Source organism: Notothenia coriiceps, unplaced genomic scaffold, assembly GCF_000735185.1.
Source record: "Notothenia coriiceps isolate Sejong01 unplaced genomic scaffold, NC01 NC01_scaffold00026225, whole genome shotgun sequence".
Taxonomy (NCBI): domain Eukaryota; kingdom Metazoa; phylum Chordata; class Actinopteri; order Perciformes; family Nototheniidae; genus Notothenia; species Notothenia coriiceps.
This window is the reverse complement of record NW_011358926.1, coordinates 43,604-57,727: the sequence shown is the minus strand read 5'-3', so window position 1 is coordinate 57,727 and position 14,124 is coordinate 43,604.

Genomic DNA, 14,124 nt, shown 5'->3' with positions numbered 1-14,124 from the left:
ATCTGAAATGGATCATCGTGAGTTGACAATGACATACTCTAACACCAGCTTTGGAAACACACACACACACAGTACATACCCTGTACTGTATCAAAGGCAGATTCAGTCCACAGGGATCAACAATCAGCCGTGAAATTCAAACCGTGATGCATCTGGGTACCCATGGAAATGGAAATGGCAGCGGCTGATCTGTCGATGGGGACCAATCTGCCTCCTCATCAGGGCTCTTTATTAAAGTCGAGCGCTGTCCATTAGAGCCTGTAATCCTCTTCACCCGGTGCCACACACGACCTTGAGGTGATACAGTACAAATCGTTTTAACAGTTCTCAAAGGGGTATAGTCAGAGGTGCTTTCTCTGCTGCTTTTTCGGAGTGACATGACGGTTTAGAAACAGGATTTAAAGAGGTAACTTAACTCTTACAGAGTCATCAGTCACATTACTGCTAATCATAACCAGCAGTTTAACTCATCCTGATCACGCTGGCATCGCAGTGTGACTGTTTTCACTGTCTGCTACAGGATTGTGATCGTTCCTTGCTCACCATAGTAGCTGCTTAATTGAGCTGGGTGCGCGTCAATGATTTTACTTAGAGGGGTTCGTCAAGATTCAGACAAGCACCTGGTCCTTTATGCGCCTGTAGAAGCCTGGCAGGAAAAACGATTACCGGCCTCATTTGTTCTCTATAGACAGTTGTGACCTTTCCAATTGGCACATCCTCTTACGAATATGACAGCTTTTCTTTCCTAAAACCAGGAGTGATCTTGCATTTAATATGCATATAAATTGCATATTCGTTTATTGGGGAGCTCGGAGCGAGAATGTACTGTACAATCAGTACGCCGTTGCTTTTTGGCATTGTATGCGTCAGTTGTCCTTGGAAGTTAATGCTAGTTTCATTCCGCTCTTCTTTCTCCATTCTCATGGCTCTCCGGAATAAAATGCTCCCTCTAGCAGCACATTTACATGCCTGGCATATGCTGAAATATGGCCTCATTTACTGTCCACTGTGATGAATAAACAACGGCAAAAGTCATGTAATATTCACATGAGATTGTGGCTCCAGTGTGATCATTTGCAGCCATGCACAGCAATTAACAGCTGTATTATTATGGATGACCAGCAAATAAGCCTTTTTTGGGCATTATTATATAGTTTGCCAATTCAACAAGAGGCAGAAAGACAGAAGCATTCCTCCAGGGCTCTCTTAACACTTTGAGACCCAGCGAGAACTATTGGCCTGTACGACTTGGTTGCTGGACCGTTAAGTCAAGGCAAACTACACACATGGGAAATACGGAGCAGAACAGAGGCTTGTACAGTACATACCAATAAAATCCCCAGTCTCCCTTTGTACAATGTGGTTAGATTGTATCATAAAATGGATTTCTGCTGAGGGGTTTGCGATAAAAGCACAGGGAATGATTGCCAAAATCATTGTTTACTTGAATGGATTACCTCACGGTGGAACTGTTAGGATGTGCAATCAGCAGGAAATATCAGAGCAGAATGAACTAGCAGGAATATCAAAACAAAAAGCTCAAATAACGAGCGGATGTTTGGTTTAGAACTGTTATCTTCACTAGGATCCACAGGATATTCACTTAACGAGTTTTCTGTGTATTTTTACGTGTGGCTTTACAGTTCAAGTCCACTTGTTTATCAAATAAACCACTACTACTTTTAATTCATTTATTTCCATTTATTTTAGTTCCTATACAATTCACCTTTCATTTGTTCATTCTTACAGTTTTAGTTGACAAGGCATTGTGTAGTTCAAGTATTCAAATAATTGGGCATTCGTGGAGAACAGCAAATTAAACTGAAAAGAAAAAAAAGGTTCAAATACTTCCATATAAAAAAATGGTTATTAGGTGTATAGGAAAAAAACTATAAATTCAGTCCAGACAGGAGAATGCGGCGACCTACGGAGCACAGCTGACAGCTCGAATTACAAGCATGATGAAAAAGCAAAGAAGTGATGAAATGTTCTCTCATTGCTGCATGACATAAAAGGGAAGAATTCAATTTGAGCGTGTTAAAGAGGTATTCATCTTTTGAGTGTGAAGACACATGAAGAGAAAAGGCAGAGAAATACATTCCAGCACTTCTCTCTCTCTCTTCCTCTCTCCGTGGGAGTGTTTATGTTTTTTGTTGTTACCTCTGTTTGTTGCGCAGTGTCGGGGTCGATCAGTGTCTGCCGCTCTTATTGTCTGCGGAGGCCATCTCTAGTGATGAGATCGTACAGACTGTGTCTCAAGTGCCCAAACATTCGAGCACCAGAATTCCCACACACACACACACAACAAATAGTTCATGGACACTGAAAAGGAAACTCTTAAAAACATATACACACTGTGTTTACTCACTCTCCTTTGCGTCACAGCTTCTTTTTCAAGGTTTGAGCCAAAGGCCGTTTAGCTCGTTTTCTATCCAGAGGCTCTTCTTGTCCATCACTGCTTTCGAAACTTCAAACAGGATTGGAAGCCAGTCCAAACCTGGGCCTAAGTAATGATGACCACAGGCAGAACAACCATCTGTAAAGTGTCCACTCTTCCCTTCAGGGAGCTGGAGAAGGATCTGCTGTCACTCTAACAGGGGAAACATCTGTTCCCATTAAATTACTGCGGTCCTGCATGCAAGTTATCTCTCCGGCACTCCATTTTACCGCCTGAGTCCTGCGCCTGTCGACAAGGGGATAAAACAAGATTAGTTAAATGACTGGGAATGGGGAAGTGGTAAGGGAAGGACGGAGGGGAGTGGAGAGAGAGTCAGGGAGACGTCTCTCCCTTTGTCATCTGCTCTCTTACCAATTAGGAACTGGGGGCTGTCCTCGAGTGAAGCAAAAGAGCGATATAATCACCTCATCCATCAGCTAAGTTGTCAATGAACAGCCTAAACACATTATATGAGTAACACTCCGAGTGGCCCGTTAGAAAAAGCTCGTCCATATTTTCAGAATTTGTTTACGTATAGAGGTCGTAATGACATTTACTTTTTTTAATGCTGAAGTTTTGGTCAGGACTTGAACTTGAACCTGTTTTGAGGTTGGATTTCGAGTTAGTTCATCCTGGACAAGGTAGAAACTTGCAGATGGGACATATGGCACATAAACCACATTCAGCAACATCTGGTATCATTTGATTGTAGATGAAAGGGCTGCAACTGTGTCCCATCCAGTGTTGTTATTTTTCTGTCAAAGTACGCATAAATAAACTAAGTGCAGCATCATTTGGACAGTCTGTTCAGTCAGCATGAATTAAATATAGCAGAGAAAAAAGTTTTCCATGCATGTGAGTGTGTGTTCATGTGTGGCTAGGTGCTTTCTGTGACTCTAACCTTTGTAGCGCATTTCATTGAAGTTTTGACATTCTCATCTGACATCGAGAAAAAAGGCAGAACAGTCTTTGATTTTGATGCAACTATAACAGATGCTGCTTCAACTGAAGCAAAACAGAATATATTTTAGTAGTGCTTCTTTTTAACCTGTATTCTAATTCTTCACACAAGATGTCTCAGCTATTCAAGGATTAAGATGAAACTAAATTAAAAGCTGCTGTAGTCTACACATTTCTGAATAACATTTACTTTGTTACACGTATTTGAGTTTGTTTAGCAAAATAGTTTCTACCAGTTCTGGATATATTATATATAATTATACCAAGTTACATTGGTCTACATACTTCTTGCAACTTTTACTGATGCATTTCGCTATAAATAAGTGTGTTCAAAAGGGCTCAGAACCCTTAAACATATGTTATTGTCATGAAAAACTGCCATGCTTGTGACTGAGGAAACATGCCAAGGTCTTTGTAACATCCTTAATGTAACAGTAAGAACATATGTGCAGCCATGTGCTGCTGAACAAGCAACACCCAGCAAACTATCACTAAGGTTTATTTGATGCTTACACTTGGCTTTTTTTGCCCCCCATGTCATGTTGGAATCATGACACTGGTCAAACCCAGCCCAATGGTTTAGAAAATTGTGAGTAACACATGATGGTTGGCTTTCAGTGTGCAGTTTGAGTTCCAGCCGTAAATGATGAGCATGAGAAGTCATTCTGTTGAAGGCGTGAAGGTGAGAGGATGGTGTGAGGAATACAGGGTGTGCCAGGTAAAAAAAATAGATATCCGGAGGGTAGAACAGCAGGAGGAGAAGAGAAGTATTGAGGAATACTGGCTCGGAGAGAATCCCTGCTGAGTATCATGATAAAGTGAGGTTGCAAAGACACAGGCTAAAAATAGGGAACCTCAGATGGAGGGAAAAAAAACACAATGAGAGCAATACCTGCCTTCCAGGACCTTTAAAGCGCAACAAATACAAGTTATAACTGATCTGTTAAATGTTTAAAAAAAATCTAAATGTGTAATTGTAACACTGCCCACATTATTATGTATTAAGAGTAAATCCTCTCAAAATCATTAAGCTTGCTTTGCAGAGGCCCCATTATCCAGTATTTGATCATTACCACCTTTAAATTCTGCTCCTAGTTGTTATTCTGTTGAAGTCTGACCCGCTTACTTGTTCAAGAACACAATATTAAATGCTTGATGATCACCCTAAATAAAATCAAAAAGGTGATATATTTCCCTTACAGCTAATGGTCCTAACCGTTTCATCGTAATTAATAAAGCTTTTAATTATTCAGTGAAGCGCAGCAGGTGACTTGCAGCAAATAGTGAAAAGCAGCAGTGGCTATCATCTTTCACCCAGATAGTTTAATTCTTGGCACTGCTTGAGTCTGATTAAAGCTCATCGCTATGCTTTTACAATACAATGACTGGAGGCTGTGATAAACAACTTTTTAATTGCAAATGCCTGAAGTGTGACCGGTGTCAGAAGTTTGCATTTTTACACCAGGGTGCTGCTTCCTTTGCAGCATGGCTTACCTCACCTAACAGATGGTGAAATGCGTACCCAGGCTATTCATACAGTAAATGCTGCTTTATTAATTGTAAAGGAAGTTTCAGTTTAATTGTATATCTGACTTTTTTGACCTTTCTGCTTTACATTTCCTTAGATTAAACAAATCACTACAAATAAAAGAACATGGTTAAAAGATTTCCCTGTTTGACTAGAAATTATGTAGCACTAAATGTTCATTATAAAATCCTTATTACCATCCTCAACATGTAATAAATCACAAAGCATCATTCACCCGATAAGGACATCATTTTCTTTCAGGGTCCGCGGACACTAGTGGGCTTCTATAGATTCTCCTCGTTCCTCACAAAGTAACGATTGGTCCTTGGTGGTGGACATGGGTAATCAATGTGTAATTATTCTTTCAACGTGCAACAACATGAATATGCAAAGACAAGGATACACAGGGCCTCAATCTTTCTCTTGAGTTCTAATCATTCTGTTTTGTCCCCCATTCCCATATGTGAATAAATCAATGACATAAAAAGAGATAAGAGAACCTCTGCCTCTCGTTTTAGTCTCTTATAAATCTACCGGACCATGACTCCCTCCATCACTGGTTTCACAGTAGACTTTTACAAGCAGGTATCTTGGCTTGTAATGAGAGAAATATAGATTGTACATGTTAACAGTACCTGGCAGAGCTTCTGCCGCCCGCTGTGATAAACATTTTGTATTATGCATTTCACCTTGAAAACATTTTTTTGCTTCATCATTGTTGCATCATAAACAACAATTCCCAGTGTGAGGAAGTCTTATCTTCCCACTTCCTACTAAATCCAAAAGAGTGAAAATGAAAAATTGGAGAAAGCAGCACCTTGCTTTCAGATTTCATCGATATTTATTCTAACAAAAGACTGTGTCACCATTTTGTACAACAGCCACATTGTGAAATTACCTTCCCAGCAAACAGCAGCAATACTTTCGTGCCCTTGATGCTCGATGGTACGTTATGCGACATTTGTCTTGCATAGCCTACATGCATATATAAGCATATATCTTAAAGCAAGCACGCGCCATTATCACACCAGCACTCATGCATAGCCTCTACCTCGGTGTCTCGCTCTCAAATCACAGGGAGTAACACAAAGAGATAACCTCTGCTGTGGCTACTCTTTGTAAATTGTTCCCTTTCAATTATTCATCACTTACATATTTGTCAGCCAAATCCTGGTGTGCTATGGAAGGTTTTTAAATATTGAATGGATTTCACTTCTTATAAGCTCTGAGTAAGCGCTAAACTCCATAAAGTAACTATCAGGCAACACATGACTCATACACAGGATGTGTCAGCGAGGCGCTAACAGCAGAAGAGAATCCCGCTGCATATGTCAGCATCACTCCCAGTCTGCCACTGCGCTGTTTGAAAGATGGTAAACAGTGTGAGAGCATCCCATTGAATGTGCCTCCCACTCAGATTCTCTCTGCTTGGGTTTTCCGACACTCTGCTGGTGGGAAACAGGGGGGCGAGGGTCAGGGGCACACTGCCCTGCTACTCTAGAGACCCCATAGTTCACGATGGGCTCTAATTGTGCTTCTGGAGTAGATGAGTTTCTGACCTTTACTGATTTATTTACACACAAACATCTCAATCATTATAGATGCTGCTAGCCATCTAAACTGAGAGAGATCCAGTTTCAAAATACCTCTTGTAAATAAAGGCCCCTTTTTTAAGACAGCACATGTATAAGCAGTGAGACATGCAGAATTACATTTGCATACCCTGGCATACACACTCACACAAACTGAAGCTCAAACACACACCCTCACTGGAGCAGAAACTGAGCAGAGTCATATTATATTCGTACAGAATTAATTAAACTAACCAGTTTTGGGTTGCATTTAAATCTCCCTTGAAGGGACGTCTTCCTCAGTAATGTTTGCATTCATATTCAGGGCCAAAGATAACATTGTTCCACATGTAAGCCCCAGTGAATATGTTCAAGTTTGTAGAAAGGTCGACAAGGAACATTCAGTCTCTCTTGGCCTGATTTGATCCCCCAAAGGAAAACTACAGATATTTTATTTGGAGTCTTTTTGTTTGTTTAGGTTCAATTTGACTTATGCATGATTGATTTTCAGCCAACTTAAATGATTGATTAGTGTGGAAATCATTATTTTACCTCAGCTAATAAATTATATACATTATTTATTTTTGCCAGCAGCATTGATAACATTACAGAAGCACATTGCTTTATTTACTATAATGCCATTAAAAGTAAAGCCATTTTTGGTAACCCTTTTCATGTTACAGTGTAATTACTATATGGTGTTTTTTGAAGTCATTGTTTGTTGATGTCAACATTTTCAACCTGAAACACATGGCTTGGTGGGGGCCATTGACTGGAACTTTAATCAATAACCACTAAACAGCTCAATACAGCAACATGTTAAGCTCTGTCACAGAACTGATTAAAAACATGCAATATGCATAGGCTGCATACCGGGAAGTTGGACCATCTGTACATTCTAGACGGAACAAATAAATCACTGAAATATCTTCTGTGTGTAAACTACAGTATATATGTTATTTTTTCTTTAAGGCAAGGCAAGTTTATTTCTATATATTAAAAAAAGTCCTGTGTCTGTAGGTAAAACATTAACCAGCATCTTCTGTATTTCTTCATTCCGGCAGGCGGTACAGGTGTATCACATCCAAAACAAACAGACTCAAAGACAGTTTTTTCCCAAGAGCCATCATTGCTCTTAACACCTGAAATCATGTGAATCAATGTGTACATATATACATATATATCATTACTATTATTATTATAAATACACACTATTATTATTATTATTTATTTATTACATTACAGATTTAAGTATGTATGCTGCGTGTATTTTGTTGTCTTATGTTGTGATGTTTTTGTTTTTGTTTTGATGGCACCCTTGAAAGGGAGAAGCATTTATTATTATCTCATTGTACATTTATAATGACATTAAATGATTCTATCTTCTATCTAAACAAAAATCTGTGTTTATATGAATGGCATGTATTTGCATGTAATGAAAAGGTAGTTCAAACCTGACTGATATTATGAAGTATTGTAATTGTCCTTTGTTATAGTTGCTGAATTGGAATTAAAAGTCATGTTGCTAATTTAAAAGTTGAGTAAGAGATATGCCACGATGACAAATTGAACACTAGTCGTGCGAAGAAGAATTTAATTGGATGAGGCAGATATGTTGCAAAAGGATTAATTTATTCAATGAAAGCATATAATGAGAAATAAAGAAAAATCATCTCACGCCGACAAATCCCTCAAAAAGTGTAATTATATAAACATAACAATAAGGCTCAGAACATTAACTGTCATCTCAAACTATTTGCCATCAGCTAAATGGATATTTAATCTTTGGAGATCTGACTTGCATTTAAAGAGGAAACACATTGTCGCGAAGACCCGAATATTGGGCAGCAATATTTACACATGTACCAGTGAGAACCATATCATAAAACGTTTTACCAATTACGTTTTGCTGGCGAGTGTAATACTGTTGTTCACAGATCATACTTTTTCAAGGCAAAAAAGGAGATTTTTGTAGCACAAAATGGTGGGCATTTAAGAACAGGAAAACATGCATCAATTACTTCAATTTAAGGTTCAAAAGAAAATGAAAAAAAAAAAAAAGGATGTGAATAAAAGGTCTCCAGCCAGAAATAAAACAGGTTCATTGTAATCCCCCTTGTGGACTTGTTTGTACCTTAAACTTAAAATCATTTTGTGCTGTAAGTAAGTATCAAGCAAATAGGGAGTAACTAAGTGTTGTTTATTGAGAAGTATCAACGTTGTGCTACTCGCCAGTAATATTGTAGTTTCTTGGTATACAGTATATTTTAAAACAATACAACATTATAGGTCCGTCGAAACATATTTGCTCGTGCAAATGAATAGTTCTGTATGCAAACTACATTTTCCGTCTTATCCATCTAGGTTCTTGTAGTTACATTAGTTTAGCCATTAGTTATTAATTTCCCTTCATCGACTATAAAATAAAAAAACTATTAAGAGAATTGTTAAGTGAACGGACTTTCTTTTAGTCTCTGTGCTGGCGGTCTGCAGTCTCTCTCTCACGGTGTTTGAGATCTGAACTAGAGCTGTGTATCGAGAGAAAGTGGCAGCTTGGCCACTGAGCTTTCTGTTGTTGCTGCTGGTGTTTGTCAGCTGGTAACTGGTGAAACAGTTTACAATAAGTACCTTCATATAGCTATAAACCCACAATTGTGTTAGTCTTGGTATCTTTAGGGAGGCCTTGTTGTATCTCCTTTCTCCCCTTTTCTGTGGTTAGTTAGGAAGCTTATTACTGTCTTTTTGTTTGATCATTAAGACAAATGACTAGGTTGTTTTTTGGTGTGGGAGTGTTTTGTTTATTGTTTTTGCATGCAGGAGACCCTGTAGCTTTTTGGCTGTCCTATTATCTTTTTGTAAACCATTAAAATATAAATGAATAAAATTCAATGTTGAAATGAAAGTGCTTCAGCAGCCTCTTTTGTTGTTTTGGTCCCATATTTTCCTCAGAGGTTGTGTACAATTGTTATGCTTTGTCCTATGTTTCCCTTGACATTAAGTTAAGCTCATAACAATATTTCTTGATGCATCAAGTTATTGGTGATTATTACACTTGAAGTCTGCACTCACAAAATGTGTTCCTGATATGGCTGTCTATTATACACCCGTGAGACATAACCTGAGCAAATCAAATTAACAGGCAGTACACTCAGGATTTCTCCGCTGTTGCTCACCCACCATGTGTGGGGCGGTCACAGGGGACAAAGTGAACAGCAATAAAAGAAGATGAGTGAGGGATTTGGATAAGTCACCCAGGATCACCCCATTATATGAGCTATTCCTTTTTTAAACCCTCATCAGCATATCAGGGATTTCCAGTGTGGCTTTACCACAGCTCAGGCAAGACTACAGTCTCCCAAGAGAACAAAACATTCTCTTTGTATACCGCTGTATGATGCAGCTGTTATCAGCTCATGAAAATAAAAGGCCTCTTTCTTTTATTAGACTTGACAAATTCCTGATGCAACAACGGTCATTAAGGTGACATCTACAAAAACATCCTATGGGAGAGAGAATACTCTTTCCATCTGCCATCTATGCACTGTAAATTAATTTAGTGAAAACTGAGTTGCTGCAAAAATCATAAATTGTCCCGATACATTGTCGAATGCTTTCTGTAATGTAATAAGGGAAAACAGGGTAACGTGAACATGCTTTGAGGTCAGAACATGACAAAGTTACTGGGAGAACGCCAGACTGGAAAAACCCAGATAATAACATAATGCTGTGATGAGGGAGTCAAAGATTCTGTTTCAGATTCACATTGTTTTTAAAGTCGACTGTGTAAGCCAACACGTTTTTCACAATGTGACCATTAAAGTGAAAGTGGTACCGCCCACGCCCCACGCCCNCTCCTCACCCCTTTCCCCCTTCAGCTACAATATGTGCTTTATTGATCACAAGGCTGTTACTCGGATTGCTGTTGTTGTTAGATGTCATTGCTTTGGTCAACCAGAGCAGCCTCACAAAAACAAGACGGGAGACTTCTGGAAGCAGCCTGGAGAAAAAAGCACATTCGCGTATTAGCTGTGCGTAGACTTTCATTTCGCTGGTAGCAACAGTCAGGTATAGGTTTGTGAGCTATAAGCTGCAAATACCCTAATTAACCTAGTTGTTTTTAATTCCACTTTAGCCGACAGTTGTTCTGTGTCCACTTAAAAAAGGATGAAGAGGGTAAGCATTATAATAAGTGACCGCTCCAGTTTGATTTAGGTGCTCACTTCAGAGAGAGGAAGGCTTATGTCCAGGCTAAAGTCCTTGCCATGTACTTGAGGGGAACTTAAGACAACTACGACAAAAGAGAAAAGCAATTAAATATTGATTTGGACTTCAAGGGCAAATGGATGTGGTTGGCTGCAGTCACCAGGACAAAACCCCCTTATAAATGTTGCATGTTTCCTTTATACAAGTAGAAAATATATAAATAAAGCTGACAATCACGGGAGGGATGTCTTTAGATTTAATTTCCATTAAATAACCTTTGCCAAGTCTGTACGTTACAATTGGCTCTCTGCTGTCTCGAATTACACTTAAGGTCCATGATATAGCCTACTAATATTGGCCAATGTATGTTTGGGCAAACGGCCAATGACACATCCAAGCAAACTCGATTTGAAATGTTATGTTTCCTCCTATGCCCTCTTCAAATGGCTACTGTCAGTTTGCATAATGTTTTAAGGTTTGACAGTCATGCCTAGACAGTTTCCTCCGCTTACCATTCAACTCTTAGTTCCTGTTGCTTTCAACCAACATTAATAATAACAACATGTGGCAGATGTTTCACTCCGTCTCTTTAAACGAACCGCATTTGGCCCCCGGGCCGTAGTTTGGACACCCCTGCTCTAGACCATCGATTTTGCTGGCAGAATTGAGCATTGGCTAGTTTATCAAGCTAGTCTTAGCTCCATGAGTTTAAAGCTCCATCTGCTGTTATTTTAATTATATAATTTAATCCGGTTGTTTTCCTGTGTAATTAAAAGAGTTAAGATTTAAAACCATATGATTTCACTTTGGATACTAAAAGAGAACGTTGGTGGAAGAAATGGTGTGGTTGGAAAACACAATGCTTTTCCTTACACTTAATCCAAATGAAAAAAACAGCAGGGAAGAGCTGCTAGTGTTAGCCTACTCTGTTGTTCGAACTATGATCGAACAACTGCTTCTCAGGGAAGGGAGCATTCAATTTCCCACTAGAACAATTATATATATTTCTTGTTACGCTGGCTTGACTGTGTTGCTGGTTCATTTGCCTGAATTGTGTACAAATTAGACTCAGATTTATTTCTCTCTAGGCCATGTAATCGCTCCACTGTAAATCTATTACGGGGGGTGGGGGGGACATGAGGGGTAAATCAAGCACAGCATGGCTCAGCTACAGAGCAGGTGTGAAGCTACAGTAGAGAGGCTTTATTAAGTCACTGTCAGGTAAACAGAATGCAGTAGAGGGAACAAGTAGCCGAGGTGGGTGTCATTCTGACAGGCAGCACAGAGAGGAACAGGAGTAGCAGTGCCAGGATCAAGAAGCACCTGCTGCTCTCTTAACAACTCTTCAGCAGCATGGAAATGCGGGGGAAAAGAAAAACAAAACACAATTTGCAGTGCAGTGAACCAATGATTCTGGTGTTTTGAGAAGAGACCCTAATAATAGCATGAGATGCGTTTCCAATTCCATCTCTGCTGAGACTGTAATCACATTATGCATAACATTTCTGCATCTGAATAACACTCGCCCTTTTACCTGCACAGTGGGACACCACGACTGGGGGTGTCAATTTGCAAATACCAATCCTGCTCTTCTCTCACATGCAAAGGTGGCACACATCAACATATTTATGTATATTCATTTGCAATGTAACTGCCCTTGACATTGCAAAAGGCAAGGACATGCTAGAGAAAGAGTACTGCAAAGTAAAATATACAGACTTCACATGATTAAACTGTGTAACCCTTAACAAAGAAACATTGCATGCAGCAGTAAAACATCACTACAAAGCCAGGTGAGCTCACAATGAAAGAATGACTGACAGATGCAATCATGGCTCTTTCTACCAATTCACTTTCCTAGAGTAATGTACATGTTCATTATGCACCCAGGGTACATCACTTTGGTGGGCTTACTTTTATCGATTCCTCAGCCTCACAACCTGCAACCACGTTTCTTCAGCTGGAACCATTGCCCATGCATCACAGCGACAGCACAAATTAAATAGGAATGACCATGGAACTCGTGTGCAATCCATAACTGGTATAGACCTCTTAGGACTTTTGTAAACGCTGCTTGTCTAAAGAAATAAGGTTTCTATATAGAAATTAAAATAGAACAAAAGTGGTTTTGTGGAGAGTTTTTTTGTCCTTGCTCATAATTGTGTTATTGGATATTTGAATAGTTTTGCCTGAGTTTTGTCAAATACAAAATGCTTGTTGTTTCCCTCAATTATCTCACTCTATGTGGTCCAATTTTTCTGACTGCACTTATTTTTTACATGCTGTGTTTGTGATTGCATGACCTAAATACTTTCAGAACCCTGGTGAGTATTGACTTGTTTGGACTTTTTGAGTTACGGCTTATCTCAGAGAGATTCTCTGTCTTCTTTGTCATCTTTTTTTCCGTCTCCTTTTCTTCATGTCACACTGTGGTCGGTGATTTATCTTCACCAGGTTCCTCCTTGTAAAGATCTTCCCCTGTTGTCCTGCTGACCTCCTGGGATTGCTTTCACCTGAAACAAACAACCGTTTAAGTGTTGAGTCCAGTTGGAAGCCTGAACATCTCCCAACAGAAAAGAGCCAAGAGGCCCTTTTTATATAATGTGTCAAGTTGAGGGTGCACAGTAATGCAGTAATAATATTAGTCCAGCAAAATCATATATAAAAGTAAGAAATGTACAGTGATCATAAGAATATTTTGTTGGTAATGATTGTAATTGAATTCAAAGGAATTGTATGTAAGAATGTTCACAGTGTGGTATTACTGCCTTTTAGATAGTAAATGCTTCTTTCAACACATACAGAATTCAGATCACTATTCCATTTCAACAACAAATCATTCAGACATAAACATTACTGTATAAGCAGAAATATATTCTTAACAATACAAAGCAGCTCAATGCATAACATGATTATTTAGCTTCATGACAAAAAATATCCATTTAGGATGGATAAAAGCAATATATCTACACGATATACATTCACACCTCAAAACTGCTGAAAGAGCTTAACATCCTTTTCATTTTGTAATCAATACCCTTGAATACTCATCCCTTATGGAGTTAATAATAAGGCTCTCCATTTTGGAAGTATCAAACACACATTGGTTACTTTTCAATTGCACCTATAGATACACAGTATCATGCTTAAGTAGGACAAACAGACGTTTGCTATACTGTAATGATGAATAATAAAAAGGTTAGTGCATTTCCAACTTACATTAAAACCATAGGCATTTTTAGCAAATTATCATAAGACAAGGTATAAGGAATATCATTAATAACATAACAATTTCCAAAATAAGAAATAACTGGGGGAGAGAATGTACCAATGCTCCTTTTCCCTCTCTACACTGTAGGCTATATTGTGCGCCAACAGCAGGAGAGACTGTTATGTGATAAAAAGCATTTGGGAGCCTGAAAAAC